Genomic DNA, 14,680 nt, shown 5'->3' on the forward strand with positions numbered 1-14,680 from the left:
TTGAATGGCTGTTGTTTAACACAACCTACGGCTGGAGTTATTGAACACGTTCATTACTTCTGACCATAGTTAGCGTTAAACAACAGTTGTTCACGTGGAACGGCCGTTGTTTGTACAGCGTATGGACATATATGTGGTCACCAGTAGCTGCGCAATCATGGCAACATTGTACATCTATTGGTGACCACATAGGGACATGGATTAAACTACATACATGGACCAGAATTGTGGGGAAACAGTATTAAAGGTGATATCCTCTCTTTTAGGAGTGATTCTCTATTATCAGGAGTGATTCTCTATTATCAGGAGTGATTCTCTATTATCAGGAATGATTCTCTATCATCAGGAGTGATTCTCTATTATCAGGAGTGATTCTCTATTATCAGGAGGGATTCTCTATTATCAGGAGGGATTCTCTATTATCAGGAGGGATTCTCTATTATTAGGAGGGATTCTCTATTATCAGGAGGGATTCTCTATTATCAGGAGTGATTCTCTATCATCTCTCTGTACCCTCTGGACTGCCATGATGAGTTTTAGCTACTATGCAAAGTTAAGTTGTGGCTCTGCCTCCTCAGCCTAATGCAGCAGCCTGCTGGGAGTAGTAGTATTAGAAGTCATCTGATTACTCCCCCTAGAGAAGGGGTTTTCCTTATAGTGACTTTAGGGGACATCAGACAATACACAGATAATGAGCACTTCATCCACAGTCCCTCCAGGTCACTGTCTGCCGTCCAGGCTGGTCAGGCAGAGAAGCCTCATTCATCACACTTAACTCCTTCCCTCCTGGCAGTGCCTGGTAGCGTCAGCAGCTGGCTGACAGACATGATAGCAGACAGCTAACCTCACAGCAGGGAAGGGGTTAAGTCACTTCCATCCTCCCCTCCCCCCTTCTCTGCTGAGCCAGGTACAGTGCTCTGGGTGCTCAGCACAGAAGGTGGGGGATGTTCTGACTCCAAAGGTAACTTAACCCCTTCCTTGTAAACTGCCTCCTGCTCGGCCTCATTAACACCCCCCAATCCCCTTATACCGGGCCGTGCAGCAGCAGTGCTCCTCTCCCAGCAGCTGCTCCTCTTCTCCCTCCTTCGCGGTCTTCTGGTGGGCGGGAGCAGGGAGTAGTTCCCCTGCTTCATTGGTGCAGCCGGGGTACAGACTCATCAGAGGGAGTTTGTATCTCCCGCACTCTTGTGGCCGGAGGCAGAATGCAGCTTCCGGTCACAGGAGCCAGCCAATCACAGCCCCGCATCTGCCAGCGCTCACCAGGAGCACTAGTAGTTAAAGGGCCAGCTGTGTTTTGGGAAGCGGGACACTTGGGGCCCGTTCCGGGACGGCGGGACATGACCCCGAAATCGTGACTGTCCCGCCGAAAACGGGACGGTTGGGAGGTATGCCCTACTCCATCTATACATTACATGTATATACAGGACCCCCTACTCCATCTATACAGTACATGTATATACAAGACCCCCTACTCCATCTATACAGTACATGTATATACAGGACCCCCTACTCCATCTATACAGTACATGTATATACAGGACCCCCTACTCCATCTATACAGTACATGTATATACAGGACCCCCTACTCCATCTATACAGTACATGTATATACAGGACCCCCCTACTCCATCTATACAGGACATGTATATACAGGACCCCCTACTCCATCCATACAGTACATGTATATACAGGGCACAACAGATATACCAAACTGTGACTGGGTAACACTGCTACACCAGACCTGACCAATACCGCCATACTGTGCTGGATAACACTGTCATACCAGACCTGACCAATACCGCCATACTGTGACTGGATAACACTGCCAGACCTGACCAATACCGCCATACTGTGACTGGATAACACCGCCACACCAGACCTGACCAATACCGCCATACTGTGACTGGATAACACTGCCACACCAGACCTGACCAATACCGCCATACTGTGACTGGATAACACTGCCACACCAGACCTGACCAATATCGCCATACTGTGACTGGATAACACTGTCATACCAGACCTGACCAATACCGCCATACTGTGCTGGATAACACTGTCATACCAGACCTGACCAATACCGCCATACTGTGACTGGATAACACTGCCATACCAGACCTGACCAATACCGGCAAACTGTGACTGGGTAACACCGCCACACCAGTCCTGACCAATACCACCATACTGTGACTGGATAACACCATCATATCAGACCTGACCGATACTGCCATACTGTGACTGGATAACACTGCTATACCAGACCTGACCAATACCACTATACCGTGACTGGATAACACTGTCATACGGGTAAATACAACCCTGCAGGACACTACAGGTATACAGGACCCCAAAACTATACACTACAAGTGCACGGGACCTCCACAAAACTATATACTACAGGTATACAGGACCCCAAACTTTACACTACAGGTATACAGGACCCCAAAACTATATACTACAGGTATACAGGACCTCCACCAACTATATAATTCAAGTATACAGGACCTCCACCAACTATATACTACAGGTATACAGGACCCCAAACTATACACTACAGGTATACAGGACCCCAAAACTATACACTACAGGTATACAGGAACTCCACCAACTATATACTACAGGTATATAGGACCCCAAACTATACACTACAGGTATACAGGACCTCAAAACCATACACTACAGGTATACAGGACCTACACCAACTCTATAATACAGGTATACAGCACCTTCACCAACTCTATACTACAAGTATACAGGACCCCAAATATACTATAGGTATACAGGAACTCCACCAGCTATATACTACAGGTATATCGGACCCCAAACTATACACTACAGGTATACAGGACCTCCACCAACTCTATACTATAGTTATACAGGACCCTCAAACTATTTACTACAGGTATACAGGACCCCCGAACTATATACTACAGGTATACAAGACCTCCACCAATTATACACTACAGGTATCCAGGACCCTCAAACTATAAACTACAGGTATACAAGACCTCCACCAACTATACATTACAGGTATACAGCACCAACTATATACTACAGGTATACAGGACCCCCAAACTATACAGTACAGGTATACAGGACCTTCACCAACTGTACACTGCAGGTATACAGGACCTCCCTCAACTATACACTATAGGTATACAGCCCCCCCAACTATGCACTACAGATATGCGAGACCCCTAAAAACTATACATTGTGGGTATACAGAACCCCTCCAACTATGCACTACAGGTATACACTAATTCCACTGATTAACTAAGATGAAACAATACCTTTAGCTTGGCCTCCTGGGCACTTTAGAACAAATCTAATTAACACACTGACACTTTATACCCGGGCAGCGCCGGGTACATTTTCTAGTAATAAATAAAACAATGCTCCAACAGTAGAAAAAAAGTCTATCCTACAAAGCAGGTGGTAAATACTGAGCTTGTTCATTATTTGGACAGTCATGATCAGTTACGTTATACAGTTATTCTATACAGTGTGTGCACTGCTGGCCAATTTTCCATTGACTTCAATGGAGCACATTATTAGGCAACATTCATACTTCGTATATTTTCAGGTTTGCAACAATGGCCCTTACTTAATGACAGTGGCCTAACGCATTGAACTCTATGGAATCCTGTCTAGAGTGTATCCACTCTGTATACACTCCGGCCAGGATTCTGTGCACAAAAAACTGACATTTCAATTTTATGCGGCCGCTATTCATTGAATAGCGGCCACACAAAATCGGCAATGGGGACAATGTAAAGTGCGGTTCCGGACGTACTTTACATTGTCTGCAATGGCTAATTGGAGTGCGGGCACACCTGAATGTGGCCGCATTCCAACTCCAAAGAAGAGATGTTCATCTGGCCAGTACTGCAGTACCAGCCGGGGTGAACGTCACAAGCAGTTGTCCTGTGACACGCTGTTGCTGTCTTACAGCATGTGAACATGGCATTATACTGAAAATGCAGCTGTATCTTACCTCAAAATTACAAACAATTTTACAGTGTATGAACATAGCCGAAAAGAGTCTATCAAGTTCAACCTACAGAAACCATACTGTCAAGGCAAAACCTCTTATGAGGCAGGTGCCAATTGCCCCATCACAGGGAGAAAAACTCCTTTCCTGCAATATACAGCAAAAATAAATTCTGACCCCTATAATGTCTACAGAGCTGCGCGAGCTGCATGTGTGATGTGATGTGACAAAAAACTGTGCTGCCAGTCTGCATTTTGCATTGTTTATGCCATCCACCATGTAGGATCAGCAATATGTTTTAATTGTTTGGAGTTTTTTACAGCGATATCAAATTTATTTATTTTTTTTAAATTTACTTTTGAATTTGTGACTTAAATTTGCTGGCTCGCTGGCTGGCTGCCCTGACTATATGCTATCACTCTGCAGTTCTCCTGAATGGACTGTGAAAATAAGCCATGAGCCAGCCTGCAGGCTGCCCACCTTCTATTCCATTGTATCAGTGCTGAGGAGTCATCTGCTCCCTCTCCTGCCACTGGTTCTTCCATTGTGATGCAGTAGAACTAGGGAGGTATTACATGACCTGATCAGAAAGGTAAACAAGCGCTGATCTGCTCGATTGGCGCTCGTTTATTGAGCTAATTACACGGCTCGACTATTGTGCAGCATCATTAGCTATGTCCATGCAGCCCTTATCTTTAGTGTAAAAAAATAGTTCATACATACCTGTCAACGCTCCCCGGCATCTTCCGGGCTTCTGCCCGTTGCTGCAGCCACCACGAGAACTGCAGAGCCGGATTTAAAAGTGACAGGCTGAATTTTGATCCGTATGCCATTACACAGCATTCAGACCTGACCAGAAGAGCCCTGGATCAGATCAGGAGCAAGAACAAGTGTGCATTACCAGTTCATGATGGGAGTTGTACTTTTGTGACAGTTGGAGAGACACAGGTTGGGGAACATTGATTAGAGGGAACAGTGGTACAGTACATTAGAGGGACAGTGGTACAGTACATTTGAGGGACAGTGGTACAGTACATTAGAGGGGACAGTGGTACAGTACATTAGAGGACAGTGGCATAGTACATTAGAGAACAGTTGTACAGTACATTAGAGGGACAGTGGTACAGTACTTTAGAGGGACAATGGTACAGTACAATAGAGGACAGTGGTACAGTACATTAGAAAGGACAGTGGTACAGTACATTAGAGGGGGCAGTGGTACAGTACATTAGATAGGACAGCGGTACAGTACATTAGAGAGGACAGTGGTACAGTACATTAGAGGGGACAGTGGTACAGTACATTAGAGGACAGTGGCACAGTACATTAGAGAACAGTTGTACAGTACATTAGAGGGACAGTGGTACAGTACATTAGAGGAGAGTGGCACAGTACATTAGAGAACAGTTGTACAGAACATTAGAGGGACAGTGGTACAGTACAATAGAGGACAGTGGTACATTACATTAGAAAGGACAGTGGTACAGTACATTAGAGGGGACAGTGGTACAGTACAATAGAGGACAGCAGTGGCGGATTAAATGTACCCTGGGCCCCGGGCTGTCCACCCAACCTGGGCCCTCCCCCCACAAGTCAATTTGCCCACATTATAATCCGCTACTGCTACTGCATTATAATCCCTTGCTGCTACCCCCAGTAAGCATTGCCCACCCCACCTCCACTGCCCCCAATAAACATATTGCCACCTCACCTGGTCCCCTGATGTTGCCCCCCCCAAGGTCACAGCAGCACAGAGGATGTCAGGAGAGGAGGGTGCTGATCTTATAGGAGAGATCACAGCAGCAAAGAGGATGTCAGGAGAGGAGGGTGATGATCTTATAGGAGAGGTCCGAGCAGCACAGAGGATGTCAGGAGAAGAGGGTGCTGATCTATAGGGGAGGTTACAGCAGCACAGAGGATGTCAGGAGAGAAGGGTGCTGATGTATAGGAGAGGTCCGAGCAGCACAGAGGATGTCAGGAGAGGAGGGTGCTGGTCTTATAGGGGAGGTCGCAGCGCCCAGCAGCACAGAGGATGTCAGGAGAGGAGGGTGCTGATCTATAGGGGAGGTCCCAGCAGCACAGAGGATGTCAGGAGAGGAGGGTGCTAATCCTATAGCAGATGGTCCCCCTTTATAGATGGTCTCCCTCTTTCCCCCTCTATAGATTGTCCCCCTCTTTCCCCCTCTATAGATGGTCCCCCTCTTTCCCCTCTTATAGATGGTCCCCCTCTTTCCCCCCCTTATAGATGGTCCCCCTCTTTCCCCCTTTATACATGGTCCCCCTCTTTCCCCCTCTATAGATGGTCCCCCTCTTTCCCCCTTTATACATGGTCCCCCTCTTTCCCCCTTTATACATGGTCCCCCTCTTTCCCCCTCTATAGATGGTCCCCCTCTTTCCCCCTCTATAGATGGTCCCCCTCTTTCCCCCTCTATAGATGGTCCCCCTCTTTCCCCCTTTATAGATGGTCCCTCTCTTTCCCCCTTTATAGATGGTCCCCCTCTTTCCCCCCTTATAGATGGTCCCCCAATTTCCCCCTTTATAGATGGTCCCCCTCTTTCCCCCCTTTATAGATGGTCCCCCTCTTTCCCCCTTTATAGATGGTCCCCCTCTCCCTTTATAGATGGCCCCCCTCTTTCCCCCCTTTATAGATGGTCCCCCTCTTCCCCCTCCCTTATAGATGGCCCCCCTCTTCCCCCTCCCTTATAGATGGTCCCCCTCTTTCCCTCCTTTATAGATGGTCCCCCTCTTTCCCCTCTTTATAGATGGTCCCCCTCTCCCCCCTCCCTTATACATGGTCCCCCTCCCTTATACATGGTCCCCCTCTTTCCCCCTCTATAGATGGTCCCCCTCTTTCCCCCTCTATAGATGGTCCCCCTCTTTCCCCCCTTTATAGATGGTCCCCCTCTCCCCCCTCCCTTATAGATGGTCCCCCTCTCCCCCCTCCCTTATAGATGGCCCCCCTCTTTCCCCCTCTATAGATGGTCCCCCTCTTCCCCCCTTATAGATGGTCCCCCTCTTTCCCCCCTTTATAGATGGTCCCCCTCTCCCCCCTCCCTTATAGATGGTCCCCCTCTCCCCCCTCCCTTATAGATGGTCCCCCTCTTTCCCCCTCTATAGATGGTCCCCCTCTTTCCCCCTCTATAGATGGTCCCCCTCTTCCCCCCTTATAGATGGTCTACCTCTTTCCCCCCTTTATAGATGGTCCCCCTCTTCCCCCCCTTTATAGATGGTCCCCCTCTCCCCTCTCCCTTTATAGATGGTCCCCCTCTTCCCCCTCTATAGATGGCCCCCCTCTTACAGATGGTCCCCCTCTTTCCCCCTCTATAGATGGTCCCCCTCTTCCCCTCTTATAGATGGTCCCCCTCTTTCCCCCCTTTTATAGATGATTCCCCTCTCCCCCCTCCCTTTATAGATGGTCCCCCTCTTTCCCCCTCTATAGATGATCCCCCTCTCCCCCCTCCCTTTATAGATGGTCCCACTCTTTCCCCCCTTATAGATGGTCCCCCTCTCCCCCCTCCCTTATAGATGGTCCCCCTCTTTCCCCCCTTATAGATGGCCCCCCTCTCCCCCTCCCTTATAGATGGTCCCCCTCTCCCCCCTCCCTTATAGATGGTCCCCTCCCCCCCCTCCCTTATAGATGGTCCCCCTCTTTCCCCCCTTTATAGATGGTCCCCCTCTTCCCCTCTTATAGATGGTCCCCCTCTCCCCCTCCCTTATATATGGTCCCCCTCTTTCCCCCCTTTATAGATGGTCCCCCTCTTCCCCTCTTATAGATGGCCCCCCTCTCCCCCTCCCTTATAGATGGTCCCCCTCTCCCCCCTCCCTTATAGATGGTCCCCCTCTTTCCCCCCTTTATAGATGGTCCCCCTCTTTCCCCCCTTTATAGATGGTCCCCCTCTTCCCCTCTTATAGATGGTCCCCTCCCCCCCCTCCCTTATAGATGGTCCCCCTCTTTCCCCCCTTTATAGATGGTCCCCCTCTTCCCCTCTTATAGATGGCCCCCCTCTCCCCCTCCCTTATAGATGGTCCCCCTCTCCCCCCTCCCTTATAGATGGTCCCCCTCCCCCCCTCCCTTATAGATGGTCCCCCTCTTTCCCCCCTTTATAGATGGTCCCCCTCTTCCCCTCTTATAGATGGTCCCCCTCTCCCCCCTCCCTTTATAGATGGTCCCCCTCTTTCCCCCCTTTATAAATGGTCCCCCCCTCTTCTCCCCTTTATAGATGGTCCCCCTCTTCTCCCCTTTATAGATGCCCCCCCAGTCAGTAAATAACACAAAAATAACAAAATACAACTCACCTACCCTGCGTTCCCCCGTCGATTCTCTCTCCTTCTGCAGTCTCCGGCTGATGCGCGGCTGCCGGGGGTGTCCCGGAGCTGTGTGATGCGCGCGCTGCCGGGGAGAGGACGGGACACCCCCGGCAGCCGCGCATCAGCCGGAGACTCTTGTGACCGCAAGCAAAACAATGCTTGCGGTCACAAGAGCCTGCAGTGGCGAGGGGAAGGGGGCCTCCCGGGCGGCATTATAATATGGGCCACATTATATATAAAACCGCCCACATTATAATCCGCCACTGGAGGACAGTGGTACTGTACATTAGAGGGACAGTGTCACAGTTCACCGGAGGGGGCAGTGGTACAGTACATTTGAGAGCACAGTGCTACCGTACATTAGAGAGGACAATGGTACAGTACATTAGAGGGGACAGTGGTACAGTACATTAGAGGGACAGTGGTACAGTACATTATAGAAGACAGTGGTACGGTACATTAGAGGGGACAGTGGTACAGTACATTAGAGGGACAGTGGTACAGTACATTAGAGGGGGCAGTGGTACAGTATATTAGAGGGACAGTGGTACAGTACATTAGAGGGACAGTGGTACAGTACAATAGAGCACAGTGGTACAGTACATTAGAGGGACAGTGGTACAGTACATTAGAGGGACAGTGGTACAGTACATTAGAGGGACAGTGGTACAGTACAATAGAGCACAGTGGTACAGTACATTAGAGAGGACAGTGGTACAGTACATTAGAGGGACAGTGGTACAGTACATTAGAGGGGGCAGTGGTACAGTATATTAGAGGGACAGTGGTACAGTACAATAGATGACAGTGGTACAGTACATTAGAGAGGACAGTGGTACAGTACATTAGAGAGGACAGTGTCACAGTACATCAGAGGGGGCAGTGGTACAGTACATTAGAGGGACAGTGGTACATTCTATTAGAAAATACAGAAGTACAGTACATTAGAGAATACAGTGGTACAGTACATTAGAGGGACAGTGGTACAGTATATTAGAGGGACAGTGGTACAGTATATTTGAAAATACAGAGGTACAGTGCATTAGAGAATACAGTGGTACAGTACATTAGAGGGACAGTGGTACAGTACATTAGAGGGGGCAGTGGTACAGTATATTAGAGGGACAGTGGTACAGTACATTAGAGGGACAGTGGTACAGTACAATAGAGCACAGTGGTACAGTACATTAGAGGGACAGTGGTACAGTACATTAGAGGGACAGTGGTACAGTACAATAGAGCACAGTGGTACAGTACATTAGAGAGGACAGTGGTACAGTACATTAGAGGGACAGTGGTACAGTACATTAGAGGGGGCAGTGGTACAGTATATTAGAGGGACAGTGGTACAGTACAATAGATGACAGTGGTACAGTACATTAGAGAGGACAGTGGTACAGTACATTAGAGAGGACAGTGGTACAGTACATTAGAGAGGACAGTGTCACAGTACATCAGAGGGGGCAGTGGTACAGTACATTAGAGGGACAGTGGTACATTCTATTAGAAAATACAGAAGTACAGTACATTAGAGAATACAGTGGTACAGTACATTAGAGGGACAGTGGTACAGTATATTAGAGGGACAGTGGTACAGTATATTTGAAAATACAGAGGTACAGTGCATTAGAGAATACAGTGGTACAGTACATTAGAGGGACAGTGGTACAGTACATTAGAGGGGGCAGTGGTACAGTATATTAGAGGGACAGTGGTACAGTACACTAGAGGGACAGTGGTACAGTACAATAGAGCACAGTGGTACAGTACATTAGAGGGACAGTGGTACAGTACATTAGAGGGACAGTGGTACAGTACATTAGAGGGACAGTGGTACAGTACAATAGAGCACAATGGTACAGTACATTAGAGAGGACAGTGGTACAGTACATTAGAGGGACAGTGGTACAGTACATTAGAGGGGGCAGTGGTACAGTATATTAGAGGGACAGTGGTACAGTACAATAGATGACAGTGGTACAGTACATTAGAGAGGACAGTGGTACAGTACATTAGAGAGGACAGTGTCACAGTACATCAGAGGGGGCAGTGGTACAGTACATTAGAGGGACAGTGGTACATTCTATTAGAAAATACAGAAGTACAGTACATTAGAGAATACAGTGGTACAGTACATTAGAGGGACAGTGGTACAGTATATTAGAGGGACAGTGGTACAGTATATTTGAAAATACAGAGGTACAGTGCATTAGAGAATACAGTGGTACAGTACATTAGAGGACAGTGACATCCTCAGTCGCAAGAGGTCACAGGGGGTCTGACCTTCAAAACCACTGGTGATCACCGTATCGGCCCTCGTGTTATTCTGTGTTATTCTGTGGGTACGGCACGAGACCCGCAGCTCTATTCATTCCTATACAGGTGCTCGAGAGAGCCGAGTAAGCTCTCTTCCAGCTTTCTCATCCCTTTCCGACACCCCCATAGTAATGAATAGAGCAATGGCTCTATTCATAACACAGAAGCCAGGCAGCCGATGCAGAGATGGCTGGGGGTTCGGAGGTCGGACCCCCCTGAGCTCTTACTGTGGATAGGGGACAAGTTAATCTTTCCTGGAATATCCCTTTAAGTTAACCAAGACTGTCATTTATCTGCACTACACCTACAACCCTTTTAAAAGAGCATATGTTTGGGACCCAGGGAGGGCATATACCACTTAAGTCCCGTAACAAGTGCTTAGCGGTACACCAACACCTGCCCTTGCAAGATCCACCTAGCAATCCCAGGTTGCCACAATTCAGCTTTGCCACATGCAGATGCCCTCGCTAGACTGTTATTAACAATAGTACAAGATTCAAAGTTGTATTCTCGTGTCCCTGTATACTTCATTCTATAGATTTATACATTATTTTAGCGATCATTTTAAGGGATATCTATAGAAGAGCCATGTACACTCTGCCAGTATCCTTTTTTTTAATCTGTTGGTAAATTAGGTTAGAAGTTTATTTTGTGGTCCTTCATAAAATATACACTCTCCATTACATGAAGGTCGCGAGGATTCCATTACCGAAGTTCCTTTAATGCACTTTGTTCACACTTAGAGTACACTGACTTCATGTGTATTCTTCACTGTAGTAATGGATAGCATCTGGATGGAAATAAATCTCCATTGTCAGCAGGATAGAAAAAAGTGCAGTTTATATTGTGCCGGGCATTTATCAGGAGTAGTCACCTTTCAAAGGCTACGAGGGGAAATGAAACTACAAATGCAATGTAAATTATACCTCCAATCACTGATGTAAAAATATCTCAGGATATACACAGTACCTCAGTGTGTGAATTCAGGCTTCTAATTATAGCCTATGATGTTTGTCAGCTATATTGACTTGCAGGTACGTTACATTAGTGTCAATTCGGGGGCACGGTAGGAAGAGATTTGACTTACCACAGCACTTTACTCCTTTCCCACTAATGTGAGCTGCAAGAAGAGAGAGATGGAGATATAGCTAAAGAACCTTAAAAAACTTAACTAGATGGGGAACTAGAATCTGCCTGGGTGTCTGTAGGGCTTCCTCTAGAAAAAAAACAGCATTTTTGCAGTTATGACATTTTTTTCTTTGGTGTTTTTTAAGTGTTTATTTTTTTCTAGCAGTTTTTCTGTATTTTTTTTTTATTTAGTGTGTATACGTATATGTGTTTTTCTTTAGTGTTTAACCCTGTGTTGAACAACTGCTGCTGAGCCTAAAGATACAGCTACAGTGTGCAAAAAAAAGCATTCCATTATTCCCTATTGACTTTCAGCTAATATCTGGCTACAGCATTTCATACAAAAAAATAAAACAAACAAAAAAATTGTCGACAAGCTTATATGTTTCTGTTACATTTTTAAAGTTCTATATGAGTTCAAAGGAAATAAACAGCAGCAGCCCAAAAAGGGAGGGGTTACACTAAGAATGACTGCTGCTACTGCTGATGAAAGTAGTGATGGCAAGCTTGCAAACTTAAAGTGACTGTACCACCAGGCCCAGGCTGAAGCACTGGAGGTGGGCCGACCCACCCTTAGTGGGAGGAGACCCTAGCCTCTCTATAATAGGGTTCCATTGATTCTAATGGAGTAACATCATAGAGGGGCTGTGGTTTCCTCCCACTAAGGGTGGGTCGGCCCGCCTCCAGTGCTTCAGCCTAGGCCTGGTGGTACAGTCACTTTAAGGGAGGGGAGATTGCATTCAGGAGGCAGCACTGTGTACATGCAGTAGTATTTACACTGGTATTTACCTAAGACAGCTTTTATAGGTGGTGAGAGATGATTTACCTTTTTTCATAGTTTGGATCCTCTGGAGGAGCCAGACTGTCTCACAGATTGCAGGTATATGGTACTCAATTAGAATATGTGTGGTGCCTCTGGGGCCAGTTGACAGCTGGGAGTTGTGGTGATTGTGGTCATCATTTGCAGCGTCACAATAGCAAAAGAAGGATCCATGTCCCTTGCACACCTTCCCAGATTGGTACATTGTGAGAGGGAGGTGCACTGATGTGGTAGTAGTCCCTGTCCCCATGGAACAACCGATATAGCATGTCTAGCAGATGGTACTTGGGATGCCTAAGATGTTATTTGTGCAATAACTGACCAGACACAAGTTATTGGAATAATGGCACAATTCTTTACTGAGGGAAAATTCATAGAACTTTGAGTATGGAGTCTCTTGGACAGAGTTATATAATGGCACATTTTAGGAGGCACCTCTTTCTAAGAGCAATTCAGTGAGATTTGTGTGGTAGCTTTTAGGAAACGTATTCATTACTCTAGCCTGGATGTCCGTCCTCAATTTCTAAACTAATTGGCTTACAGCAGTTTCCATGCAGTACTGGGTAAGGGTCGAGGCCTAGATATTAAGGGAGATCCCTGATCCAGACTACTGTTGAGCAGAAAAGCCAAACTGTTTGGGTTCGGTAACATTCTTCGTACCCAAACCCTCATTATTTGACTTCAAGCGATCGCAGAGGTTGGAGGCAGTCCTGGGTACTCCTGGAAAACATGAATACAGCCATAGGCTCGGAGAATATCATTGACATCTCCGGTCAACACTTCTCTAAACTAACAAGTAACTGGTCTAAACTAGCCCACTAGCTTAGAGGGAGGCTGGGCTAGGGAGGCTGCTCTCACATACTGTAATACATTCTGCAATTCAAAGTATGTGGGGACATTGATCAGGACTGGTGTACTCGCCAATCTTAATTAAAGCCCCATCCCCATGTACCATCTAATACCCCTATTCCACGGAACGATTATCTTTCATAAATTCGCTCCAACGACCCCTCGTTAACGATCACTAAACGATTTTTTTTAGCGAACGATAACACATAACGTGAACGATATATGTAGAGTACCGATTATTTTGCGGTTGTTACGTGGTCGTTTAAAACGTTCGCCGGGGTGATCATGACCATACGACACACCTACTTTTTTTAAACCTTTTTACGAATGACTGAAAGATTTCTAATTTTACGAACCGATTAGCGAATTATCTTTCAAAGACCAACGACTTTTTTTGGACATGCTGAAAAACAATTTTGAACGACAGTATAACGATTTCGCCTTTGTCGTTCGCTCGTTTACACCAATTCCACGAAGCGATTATCATTAACTGGAGCGAGTTGGAGCGAGTTTATGAACGATAATCGTTCCGTGGAATAGGGCCTTTAGGAAAGCTGGCGGGACCTGCCCCTGCCACAGACTTTCCCCGCCTGGGAGGGGCTTCTGCCTGGCGTACACCTCTAAAAAAGGCAGAAATCTGTGGCGTTCCTCGTGGCATATGCCAGGGGCGCATAATAATAAATGTGCTCCTATGTGTCTATGTTAATGATTAGGGCCTCTCTCCCATGCACTTACAAGTTTCAATAATAGGTTTCAGCAATGTTCACATATGCCCAGCTTATGGGAAAATACATAGTACAGAAAAGGTAGAGGAACACAGTCTTGACAATGCAACCATATGACAACCTAGAGATTTCTGGAAGCAGGATGTGTACAGGCATACTTATTAGCACTTGCTTATTTGCTGTGCTCCATCTTGTTGTGGTTGCAACATATTGCAGGGAAGTGAGGGACGTTTTTCTAGGGTAAATAAAATGATTTGTAATAATGTTAGGAATTGCATTGATTATAAAATGAAGGAAATGTGTTTGAAAAGACAGTGACCACCTAATAAGCAATATAGAATGATTACAATTTAAAGGGAACCTGCCACTAGCTTCCTGCAGCCCCAACCACGGCCAGCATGAAACATCGACAGGCTCACTTGTCACAGTGATATATGAGTCAGCCTAAATGACTGTGCTGTTTCAGAGAAGATGTAGCTGTAACTTTGACCAAAAAAATAAAGCAAAAAAAATAAAATGAACCAGAATTCTGGCACAATGTGC

The sequence above is a fragment of the Dendropsophus ebraccatus genome, chromosome 10 (genome assembly GCF_027789765.1).
Source record: "Dendropsophus ebraccatus isolate aDenEbr1 chromosome 10, aDenEbr1.pat, whole genome shotgun sequence".
NCBI classification, from domain to species: Eukaryota; Metazoa; Chordata; class Amphibia; order Anura; family Hylidae; genus Dendropsophus; species Dendropsophus ebraccatus.